Source organism: Alexandromys fortis, unplaced genomic scaffold, assembly GCF_014885135.2.
Source record: "Alexandromys fortis isolate MF-2015 unplaced genomic scaffold, M_Fortis_MF-2015_v1.1 scaffold_47, whole genome shotgun sequence".
In the NCBI taxonomy this organism is placed as follows: Eukaryota; Metazoa; Chordata; class Mammalia; order Rodentia; family Cricetidae; genus Alexandromys; species Alexandromys fortis.
In genome coordinates this window covers 8,684,393-8,696,914 of record NW_026067957.1, presented here as the reverse complement: position 1 = coordinate 8,696,914, position 12,522 = coordinate 8,684,393, and the positions used below count along the sequence as shown (strand labels likewise).

Genomic DNA, 12,522 nt, shown 5'->3' with positions numbered 1-12,522 from the left:
TGCCCTGCCCTCATGTTGTTTCATATTCATGATACCACGTTACATATAGTTCACTCAAAATCTACTTCATTTTTATTTCTTGCCACCAAATATTTCCATAGTTTTATACAAGAGAATAAAGTTTGCCACATCAATACTCCCTACTGACTATAGGTTTGTTAGATACCTTTTTTTTTTTTTTACTTTATATTTCATGTTTGGTTGGATGCTAAGAATATCAAATGACAGTTGCTTATATTCCATAAATCTTCCAAAATGTAGCTGATTACCAAATCTCAGGAAAACCAAGAGGTTACCTAATGTAACACCCGATTCTGTGTTACCTGCTCGGTACAGTTCGTGGGCCACTGTACCTTACGCTAGTCAGGCAAGGGCCTGGAGATTGAAAGAACACACAAAGAGATCTGGGTCATTCGTAAGGAGATCAACCGAATGCCGTTTATTCAACCTTGGGGAAATCCTTATATACCTAGCTGTTGCACAAGGATTTCCACCCAGGCAGGTGGGAAATTACCATGCCAAAGATGGAGTCAACAATGCTCTACAGCTAATCACCAGGCGGGGCAGGGTGAGCACAGGAACAAACAGAATGCTTTAGTTAGCTGACCAGAAACTGTCCTCAAGATGCACCCCAGGAACAAGGGTAGACATGGGCCCTACAACCTAAGACTTGTTGAAGCTTGTGAAAACCAAGCAAGATCAGTCTAGGTAGAAACATCAAATTTCTGTTCAACAAGGTCTGTCTTACAGCCATATTTCATTTAGAATCCATATAACACCAACTCATGGGAATCATCTTTAAGGGTATGACAAGGCAAGGTTTTCTGCATACTGAAAAAAAGAGGCAGTTCAAGTAGAAGGTGTGTCCTGGTAGGTTATTAACATCAGTTAATGTATCTCCAGGACAATTGGCTTCTTAAGCTTTTGTTTATCAAGTCCTTCATGCCTTAAGGTTCTGCCAGCTTGGTGTGACTCCCAGTGACAGGAAGAACAGGAAGAGGGTTCCCCCAAGGAAGGACAGGAAGAGGGCTCCCACCAGGAAGGACAGGAAGAGGGCATCCCCCAGGAAGGACAGGAAGAGGGCCCCCCCACCACTGTCTCTGAGGACGAGAGTTCCCCCCAGGAAGGACAGGAAGAGGGCCCCCACCAGTGTCTCTGAGGACGAGGGTTCCCCCAGGAAGGACAGGAAGAGGGCCCCCACCAGTGTCTCTGGGGAAGCGTGTTCTCTCCATGTTTATTCTCATCTCCCCTACTCCATTTACTCTCCAGCTTCTTGACGATACTTGCCTCCATCCCTCATAGACTCGAAATGAAGCGCACACTCCTTTTATATTTTTGTGCCCTGCCAAGGCCTCCTGGCACAGAGTGGGGGGCTGATGAAACAATGTAATATGTGTTTTGTTTGACCTTGAAACTTTTAAAGGTCAAGAGACAGGGCTTGCAACTGATTCTGCATCATGCTGACACTCTTGGTCAAGAGTTCTCTTCCACTCTGAGCTTCCATCACCCAGTCTGTCCTTTCTCAATTATCCCCTCACCCCCTCCCACGTCCTTCTCTCTGCCCACCCCATGTCCTCAGCAGCTCTTACTGTATGAAGAAGCTTCTTGGGAACCCATGATCTTGTAATCCAAGTTCAAAAGACAAAACAAGGGATACAGGTCATTTGTAATGTAAAAGAACAGGACAGAATATGGGAATTAGAGGAGGAAACAGGGGTGAGGAGGGGGAAGTGGAGGAAAGGAGTGGGAGCTATGGGCCAACATTCATTTTTCTTTTAAAAATTATAATAATAATAATAATAATTTTTCTTTAGTTTCTTTTTTGTTTTTGTTTTTTGTTTGTTTGTTTTTTGAGATAGGGTTTCTCTGTAGCTTTAGAGCCTGTCCTGGAACTAGCTCTGTAGACCAAGCTGGCCTCAAACTCAGGTATCCACCTGCCTTTCCCTCCTGAGTGCTGGGATTAAAGGTGTGTACCTTTAGTTTCGCCTCTTCTTTCTTTCTTTTTTTGTTTTTTAAATTTATTTATTATGTATATAGTGTTCTGGGCACCAGATCTCATTATAGATGGGTGGTGTGTGTCATCATGTGGTTGGTGGGAATTGAGCTCAGGACCTCTGGAACAGCAGTCAGTTCTTTTAACCTCTGAGCCCTCTCTACGCCTCTTCTTTCTGTTTACTCTGTAAGGCCTATGAAGGAACACTCATAGTCACTTCCTGCTAGCACCTGACTAGCAACCACTGCAAATGAAACTTCTTGGAACAAGACTGAAAGAAACACAGGTATATGGGTAGAAATGTGAATATCTGGAAGGCAGTTCGATACATCCATATAACAAAACACTATGGTATCCCTAGGCATGGGTTTTGACCATGCTTACCAGGTATGAATTTCCTCCCATTGAACAGGTAGGTCTCCGAGGCGATTAAGAGAGTGATTTATTACCACTATGGTAATAAACAGAGCATTTGCCTCTGTTGTGCCAATAGATACATCTTGCCTTTTAGGTTAGAATTATGGCACTAGGTAAGACCATTGCTTTCTTTTCTCCTTAAGCGGTCTGCGTAGCACCACCTTGCATGATGAAATAAGAGAGTGAGCTCATTTTTGTCCTGTAGCCAAGTGCATAGTGTCTTTAGCAACAGGCCTTATCTAGTTGTGGTGATAACCAAGAGGGCCAGCTATATCCGGTGTGGTTGTGTTGCCTTTGGGGCCTCCTTGACTCAGGGAAGCATTCTGTGCACAGCACTGAAACTTTTATATAGTAAGCTAAGTCCACTGGAAGAAGCACTGGTCATGTGGGGTACCTCTATTCCAATTCCCCCTTTTAGTTTCTGTTATGTTTTTAATTAGCTTCATAAGTTTTCCTTCTGTACCCCTAGTTTAGGTTGGTCGCCCCCCACACCTCTCCTTTCCTCCACTCCCGCCATATCCAGCCCTGCTCAATTCTCTAACTCCCATTATCCTGTCCTGTTCTTGTTCTGTATCTATATTTTGTTTTTGGAACTTGGACTGTAGGACCATGGGCTTCCCAGAAGCTTCTTCATGCGTATTTCCGTTTGGTTCAACTTTCCCTTGGTCTCATTTCTTCATCTCGCCCTTTTGCCATCTGCTTGAGCCCTTCTGCTCCCAGTATTTCTCAGTAAATCAAAGAAAGTGTCCAGGAGGAAATGGCATTTTGAAACAAGGCCTAACAGCACGTAGGGATTAAGCTACGAAGGAAAGTCAGTGTCCTGGGTGAAGACAGGCCCTCTCAAATGAGGGGCCGCTATGTTACTGGACAGATTACAAGGCTAGAAGCTCCTGGAATGCTCAGAACAGCAGGAGCTGGACAGAGTCTTTCTTTGGATTTAGCCTTCATGACAACACTAGGGAGTTGAGACCTTTCTTAAATGTCCTGACCTGTGTGATCATTTTTAGTCACATGTAATTTAAATTTGGACATAGTGTCATTATTGATGAAGCCCTTTTGTGAATTCTGATGAGCTTTATGTCTTTTTTTTGTAGTTGTACTTTCTTATTACCCATAATTATTCTGACTGTATAGTTAATATTCAAGCACGTTAAATTCAGGGGATTAAGAAAGAAGCCATGAGAATCATCTTTCCTGAAAATTCAAATAGAAGTTGACAAAAATGTAATTCCTGCTAGCCTAAGAAATACATACTGTGCGGTAAAGCCCTCAGAGTAGGGGAAGTTCTAGGAGAGCCAGGATACAGAAGAGTTCCTCAGGGTTCAGCCTCACTCAGGCCCTGATTCCCGGAGTTTCTTTTATTGTTAGATAGACTTTCTTCCTGAACCAGTAAAAGAAACTGCTGGTAGTTTCAAGCTGGCATGGCCCCTCAGATTTGCCAGCCAAAAGTATCGCTGCTGTGCTGCAAGAACAGGGAAGACTACTTGAATCCTGACTCAGCCAACCATGGTGCCCACAGCTGAAAGGCTGAGTTTTGAACTCACCTGTGCTTACCTCTGCTACCCGTCTCACTCATTTTCTGCAACATGAAAAGGAGATGACTCAGAGCATGGGAAGGAGAAAAAGGATGAGCACGCAAAATAACCAACAAAGAATAAATCAGTTCAGAAAGTGCAACAACATAGAATGAGTCCAATCTGAGGGCAGTATAGAATTGCAGGCCTGGAAGACTCAACAGGACATAGAAATATATAGTAAAGGAAGGCAACAATGCAATAATAATCCACACAGTTGAGAGAATGAACATCATTTGATACTTGTTCATCTGGTGACATTATTTTCAAACAAGAAAATTTCCAGATGAATATGGAAACAGTACACAGTCTAGAACAATGATTTGATGTCAGTAGTTTACTACCCTTCAATTCAAACCTTATATCTGAGCTGAAATTGCTCAGCCAATGAGAAAGACTGGAAGCAACTGGAAAAGATTCCAAACAGCTCTACAAAGATAACTAATGGGTGGAAAATAGACATGTGAACCAAGTAAGAATGTACATGATATTCTGTAAGGTGTGTTGAAAAGATAATGTTATAAAATTGAGTGGAAAATAAATTTAGCATTGAGTATGCATTGTTCTAATTTCAGTAAAAAAAACTGCATCTGTACTCAAGAAAAAAGAATATAAAAGAAATTCAAGTTGGCATGTGAAATATTTGTATGAGAGATAGATTCTTTCTTAGGTGAAAGTGTTAAAATAATTGATTGAATTTCAGTCTTGCTGTGAGATCTGTCATCTTGTTATTGTTGTGTGTAGGGAAGATGTGTGTGCTGTACTGCTCAGAAACGAGTGATCAGTTAGAAGACTCAGGCTTCCTGGAGAGAAGCTGTATTCTATACATATCCACATATCAGAAGACAACACATAATATATTCTGAAACAGTTGCTGAGTGAATTTTGTTGATGATCACTTGTGTATATATGCAATTGTGCATTATCTGTGAATGGAATCTGTTTGGGAACTACCAGATATTTTACTTATCCTGGCATTGTCTTCATCCAGAGCAGACTCCTTGGCTGCCAACTTCCTAGCCATCGTGTTCTCAGTGAATAGAATCTAGATGTGCTTTTCATTCAAGTAAAAGACAAGGACGGTGTAATTTGTGGCTGTGATTTCCAGTTATCTGTAGTTCTTTAGTCCTTTGATTCATTACCTTCAACCGTCAGCATCCACTAAGAGTTCATTTTAGCAGTAATTGTGAAATACAAGGTTTCTAAAAGCCTTGCTATACTGAAGAGAAAGCACACAGACACTGCACCTTTATGAACACATTCAATACTGAATACAATGGGGAAGGACAGAACACGAGGAAGCTCAATAAAAACAGGGTAAAATGTCAGATATATTTTATATGTACTCATGAAACCCGTTACTTGGACATTGAATTTGGGTTAAGAAAAGAAATGCAAGACTCCTCCCCTACCCAGCTTTCTCTTCTCCATTCCTGATCTAACTTATGTGGTAAATAAACTGAAGCTCACCTACTGTTCACTGACTTTCCTAGTGCAAAATATGCTCTTTATTGTAGAAACTGGGCTACCTAAAACCTACTTAAAAGTGAAAACTGTTCTGAATCTAAGAAATTTTCAGAGGCCATATTAAAATTATTACTTCACTTGGTGAATGACATCAAGAGATGCCATTAAATGGGCATAGTGACACATACCTGTAATCTCCAAATTCTGAAGGAGACAGATTGAATTTGTTCTCTACCCAGGGCTATATGGAGAAACCTAGTGGGTGGGAGATTAATTAGACTTTTTTATCATAATACTTTAGAAACAAATAAAATATGTGGCATTAAAAACATGCTTAATTGCTTAGTATATTTATTTTCCCTAATCTTCATGTAAATTAGAAAAGTAAGACTCAAGTTAGGTCTTGATTGGGAAGTGATTTTAAGGATGAAGAAATTTAGGTGTTATGTCAAGGCCGCACACAGTTTTTAAGCTTGATACTCTTGATGGGTTTCCCTGATTTGCTTGTATTCTAAGCACTAAGTTTCTGGCACCTCTAGGCCATCTCAGAGCTCTCACTGGACCCTGCATTTGTCCGTTTGAAATCACTTGACTAGTTAATAGACGACCTTGTTTCATAAAATCTTTTATTTTAAATAGTAAATTTAAAATTGATAAGTTTCATTGTATTAATGAATTTTAATAATATCACACTATACTTGAGACATAAAATTTGTCACCTTTCCACCAGCATCCAAAATACGTTTTGTCACTTGCTGCCCTGCCAGAGCTGTCTGCTGGATACACAGGAGGAGGCAGCCCACCACCTTGTATCTCTAAACAAATCTTACATTGCTTAAGCAGTAGACATTTGGGGCTTCAGCAAATCCAGTTTCAGAAACTGTCTTTAAATATTAAAACAGAGTAATGTAATCTGAATAAAATTTCAGCATTTTAAAATACAGCAGCCTTTAAAAAATAATACTCTACACATTAGCAAACAATCTTGGTCTTGTTTCCTTTATACAGTCGTAAAATGATGTATGTCAGGGCTTTAACAAACTTGCCCTTGTGGACCATAAATGGGAGGCACCCCAGAATGTAGCATCCATGACGGTCGTCATGTGACTCAGGAAAGAAGAAAGGGCTCACTGTTGTGCTCCAATTCTTTATTGAGGTCCCTAAAATTTGATTTCTAGACTTTTTTTTCTTTTCTAAAGAGAACAAACAAACTATAGTTTGAGTAACTGGAAATCTCAAGCATTTTTCTCAGTGTTTGCTCCACAGCAGTCTGAGCCTTGTATAGTTGCTTTCTTCACAGTAGAGTGTGTATGTGCAGCTTCCTGGTCACCATCTGGGGAAGGCATATGTAGTTCCTGTGAGGCTTCCATTGCTTCTGCGGTGTCTTCAGTGCCTGGGACACTCTCTTCCATCTCTCTATTCCTTCGGTGAAGCTTGCCCCTGTGTTTCCTGTTCGAGTTCCTACAATTTTCATTTCCAGTTTTCTTTCAGTTTGGGTTTTCTTTATTGATTCTGTTTCCACTTGCAAGTCTTGAACTGCTTTCATCTTATTCCACAGTTTGCTTGTGTTTTCATGGATTTAAGGGATTTATTCATTTCCTCTGACCTTCAGGCATATTCATAAAAGCTATTTTGAAGTCCTTGTCTTGTACGTCAGCTATTTCGCGTTTCTCAGGGCCTGCTGTCGTAAGGTTGCTCAACTTCAGTGGAGACATGTTGTCCTGACTGCAATAATTGTGTTTTAATGCTGACATCTAGGTTTCCAAGTTTGGGATGATTGTAATTCTAGGTATTCTCAGAGTAAACAGTCTCTTTCCTTTCAAGTAACTTCATGGCTAAAGGTGAGATCTTGTGCCCCATCCACACGGGGGTTTGGTCTGTTGGGCTCACACAGACTTTGTACATGCTGTTGCAATGTCAAGTTAATATGTGCAGCTGCCCCACTGTGTTCATTGTCACTGCTCCTGCTCAACGGAATGCTTGAAGTTTTAGCTACAGTGAAGAGACAAATGAAGAAGATAGGACTAGAAAAGGAAGAAGTCAAAGTATATATCCACAGATGGTGTGATTCTATTCAGAAAAGATGTAAAGCACCCACCAGACAACCCCTATATCTGATCAACACATTCAGGAAATCAGCAGGGTATAAAAGTACTACACAAAATCAGTAGCTTTCATACATAGAAATGGCAAACACACTGAGAGAGAAATCAAGGAAACAGTCCTATTTAGGATTCCAAAATGTATTTTGAAATAAATCCAATCAAGGAAGTGAAAGACATGTACAATGAAAACCTTTAAGACTCTGGAGACAGAAACTGAAGAATATAGAGAGCGGTCCTTTCTCATGGATCAGCAGGATTGGGTGTGAAAATGGTGTCCTTTCCTATGTGGAGATGCAGTGCCTGTGGCAGTGAGAGGAGGGACTGAGTCAGACCTGCCGTTCAGGCCTTGAGCAGCTCTTTCACCTCTGTGTCCTGGTTTCCTCCACTTGAGAAGCAGAGATGCTGATGTTCATATTTCCCTCTCCAGATTATTCTGGATTTAACATTCCAGGTAGCTCTGGAGTGCTTAGCATGCTTGGATATTTCTGTAAAGTTTCGTATCTCAAAGCCTCTGTACTTGCTGTCCCTTCTCTCTGGAATGTTCTTTCCTTCTTTTTTCTTCTTGAAAACTTCTTTTTTCATACAGTATTTTCTCTTCATTCTTTTCTACTCTACCAAGTCCTGCCAGACCCTCTCTGCCTCTCCACTCTCTCAACTCTGAATCTCTCTTTCTCTCTATTTAAAAAACAAACAAAAGAAGAAACTCACATCAAAAACTTCTCACAAAACAGAAACCAAATATAAAAGCAAAGAAAAAAAAAACAAAAAAAAATTCCTGAACAAAGCAAGATGAGACCAATCATCTACAAAACACCGTTGAGTACGCTTTGTGTCAGCATCTACTCCTGGACCTAGGGCCTACCTTGAAGTGTGTCTTCCACACCCCATGAGACTCTACTGGAGAAAACTAAGTTTTCCTATACAAGTGAATATCAGTTATGGACCTCCCTAGCTCAGTAGCTGTCATATTCTCATGACAAAGTCCCTGCAAATGTTGCTCCTCCTACAGTTCTTCACTGGTCATCAGTTTCACTCTAGAGCCCCTTTGCTGTTTTTTAAGATGATGCTTTAGCTGCTACTCAATATCACATGTTAACTTCATTCTGTGCTCTACCTCTCCTCTCCGGATGTACACTCAGAGAGCTCTTTTACATAGGGTTGTGTCTCTAGACTCAAAGAAGTGCCAGGGATCTAAATAGAAGACACTGAAGAAACTGTTACAGGTGTGTGTGTGTGTGTGTGTGTGTGTGTGTGTGTGTGTGTACAGTCATGTATTTCCACAGCTACCTGAATATTTCTGTGAAAACTCCTCAGAGCACAAAATAATCACGATTTCCCCACTCCATACTAGATGCTACTTTTAGGGTCTGTCGCTAATGATTGAGGGACACTAAAGACACTAACGCTCATAAGAACACCGGTGAGCGATGCTTAGCAAACCTTGCCTGACAGTTGTCAATGACAGCTGCGTTTCCAATACAAATAAAGCTAAACACATACTTAAAACAGAAAGATAAAATGGTATAGTTTTTAAATTTCTTCCAACAAAAACAAGACAATGGCCTCTATTTCTGGTAAAGAACAGCATTTTGAAGTTGCAGTCACTTGGTAGGTGCCTAAAGGGGCATATTTCAGATAAGAAAAGACGGTCTCAGTTTCAGTTTTGCATCATTCAACAGCGAATTGTGAGAACTATTGGAACATACCTGAGGGTAGGAGTAGACAGAGGCTCTTTAATCTACACAGTGATGTCAAAACATCAAAAACATGAAGGTACTCTAATCCACACCAGAATTACAAGGGCTTTGATATTGTTATTTCTGTATATTTTTTGTAAATAAAACCTAAATTGACTTTGCCTTTTAAAATTTCATTAAAACACAGCTTGCCAGTTCTTTCAAGATAAAAGAACAAATACGTCTTGAGTCATTATCATTCACCAATAGGCTTTGCAGGGAGCAGAACAGAAAAACACTAAAGCTGGAATCTTATTTTCAAAAAACTTTATGAGGAAAAAAAAACTACAAAAATGATGAGAGATGAAAGCACACACTTAGTTCTTCAGCTTCTGCAGAAATCCCAATGCAAGGGAGGTCAGCGTGAGTGGCTGCAGCCAGGGAGTCAGAGGAGACGAGACTGGGACGTTGTGGGCAAGCACTTAGGAACAAAAACAGCATACTAGGTAGCTGGGGAAAATGGGACAGTCAAGCCAAGGAGTGCAGCCCAAGTCCAGTGTGGGCAAAGCAGCTCCATCAAAAGCCAGAGCCAGGGCTTTCAACAAGGATTGTCCAACGGCCAGGGTGTATTTTGCCTGCCTCTTGCCATCTTACAAATATAAGAACTCCTTCTTACAGCTGTGTTTTCAGGCTTTCCATGAATAGTGGACATGCATATTAGCCGGCTGCTAGATATTTATCTTAAAAGAATACAGTGTTTTACAAGATGATAGGTCATGTTTGGTTGGTATCCCTGGGAGGCCTGCCATTCACTGCAGGAAAAAGGAGGAGTGGATCTGGGAGAGAGGGGATGTGGAGGGAGAATAGGAGGGAGAGGAAACTGAGGTCAGGATGTAACATGTGAGAGAAGAATAAGTTAAAAAATATATTTTAAAGAAAATGCAATATTTATATGCTCATATTTAGTGAGTAATCTTTTGACCAAAAATTAAAGAAATTCTCTCTTTCTCTCCCTCATACTCTATGGTGTCCCTTAAGGAAGCAGCAAGGATCTCCTGGAACCCTCAGAAAAGTAGCTGCAGCACAGATGCATCTGAGACCAAATTCTTTCATAAAAGTCAGTGGGGAATAAAAAGCCTATCTTAGACATGAGAGGTCAGCGATCAGGATTGGGACTTGGGTTTCCATACTTGAAATAGTATAAACAATTTCCACAGCCAATGGTACCTTTGTCCTTAAAAAATTAACTTTCCTTCAGCTATCTAGAAAGGTAGAAAAGATGTGGGAAGGTGCTTGGTAGACCTGGAGAAACTGTATGCGTGCCCTTTGAGACAGGGAGTCCCCACTGGCTTCTTACATGAAGCTGATGGTCAATGCCTTTGACATGCATTCAGCTGGTAGCCAGGGCAGTCAATGCTGAATAACAAGAGTAATGATCCAGGTCTTTCTATTTTTAAATCTCAATAGTATGTCTGATTGATGAAGTCTAATCATAAAGCAATACTACTGTATTATTCCAACTTCATTCTCTTAAGTTACAGTATTTTTATTAATTCTTTGAAAATTGTATACAAGGTGATCGTACTGACTTTCTGCCAAATCTCTTTCTTTATAATAGGTCCAATAGAAGTCTTTGCTTCTAAATAAAATACAGAAAAGCCTCTTCACACTGCTAAATATTCTTAGCAGTTGCTACCTTAGCCCATCTCAGTGACTTGTAAGTCTTGTCCAGCAGGATTGTCAGAGCTGTTTCTATTTCGCTGCAATGACTCTTTCTCCCATGGCTCGTACTCAGCAGGTATGAGCTTGTGCATTTGCGCCATTTTCTGTTCTCTCTCTTTAGCTCTGTTAACTAATCCTTATCTCTGGCTCTCCAGGGTCAGAACACAAGGAGGAAGAATAGGAAAAGCAGACAGGAAAACGCTGGCATATTTATTTCATTGGTACAGTCATAAGTTGGAATTATCTTCTAGAGAGTTCCTTTATATTTGTAGTCTCCAGCAAGTCAGTAATATCCAAGCTTTCTCTGCTACAACCTTCCGACCTTCTAGAAGGTTCTTTTGGGAACAGCTAGAATCATTTCATGCCAGCTCTCTCTTGCACAATGCACCACAAACATGTTTGTGCGACTTTGTTCCAGTAAACTTTTAAAGTGTAGGTTTACTCAACCCAGCGACCTTCTCCTGCTTGCTGCAAGAGCAGCCTGCCAAACTGCCAGGGTGAATGTCGCTAGGAAGAGTCAGCATCAGACTTCATTTTGTCCCTGACTCCAGGGGTTGACAGAGTCTCTAGCACCTTGCCTTCCCCCTTCTCTTCTCCCTCCTTCTACCCCTCCCCTCTTCTCTTTCTCCCCTCTTATTCCTTACCCCTACTTCTGTCTCCTCCCTCCTTCCTCTTCCCCTCCCCCTTTCCCTTTCCCTTTTTCTTCTCTCCCAATCCCTACTCTCTCTCCCTTCCCTCTTCCTCCTGTCCCTACCTTTCCCCTCTCCTTTCTCCCCTCTCTCTACTCTCCCTCGCCTCTTCCTTGCCTCTCCCTATAGGAAAATGAGATAAATTACTAAAACTCTCTTCTCTCTAGTCTTTGGTTCTCCCTCTCTCTGACTGTCCTGTGCATCCATTCTCTTTAAAGACATGTAACTTCTCAGCTTTCTGAATATGTTAGTGTCCCTGAATCAAATCCTTGATATACATGCCTTGGGCTCATCAGCAACAAACAACAAACTTCTGTATAGAATAGTATAAATCAGCAAAAATGTCTAAAGACTTTAGAAAAATTCAAGATGAGCAGTGGTTTCACACGCCTTTAATTCCAGCACTCGGGAGGCAGAGGCAGGCAAATCTCTGTGAGTTCGAGGCCAGCCTGGCCTGGTCTACAAGAGCTAGTTCCAGGATAGGTGCCAAAGCACCAGAGAAACCCTGCCTTGGGGAAAATAAGTAAATAAATAAATAGTAAAAAAAAAAAAAAAAAAAAAAAAAAAAAGTCTTTTAAAAAATTCTTGGGAAAATAGCAAGTTTTTTTTTTTCCCTTAACAAAATGTATACATGAGCAGAACTAGTTTATCCTTATGAACCTTAGTGGTAAGCATAACTAAATCATCCTCAATTTTCGCCAACTTAGTTGTTCTTGATAATGGGGTCTTCTCCTTTACCAGCACTGTGGGGCATTTTTGGTAAGAGACTGTAGGAAGTATATTAGTTTGGAGGAACTCATAGCTGACCTTTAAAAGTTTCTGTAAAAGTTGTTTGTTTTCTGAGTACTTGTAAAATAATTGAGATGGAATCCTAACTAT

The 12,522-nt window shown here is 40.7% G+C and overlaps 1 protein-coding gene across 1 annotated transcript in view; it reads left to right on the top strand.

The window, feature by feature from the left end:
• Window positions 1–12,522, top strand: part of Adgrv1 (adhesion G protein-coupled receptor V1) — a 530,822-nt gene that overhangs the window by 403,419 nt on the left and 114,881 nt on the right. The window lies entirely within an intron of this gene.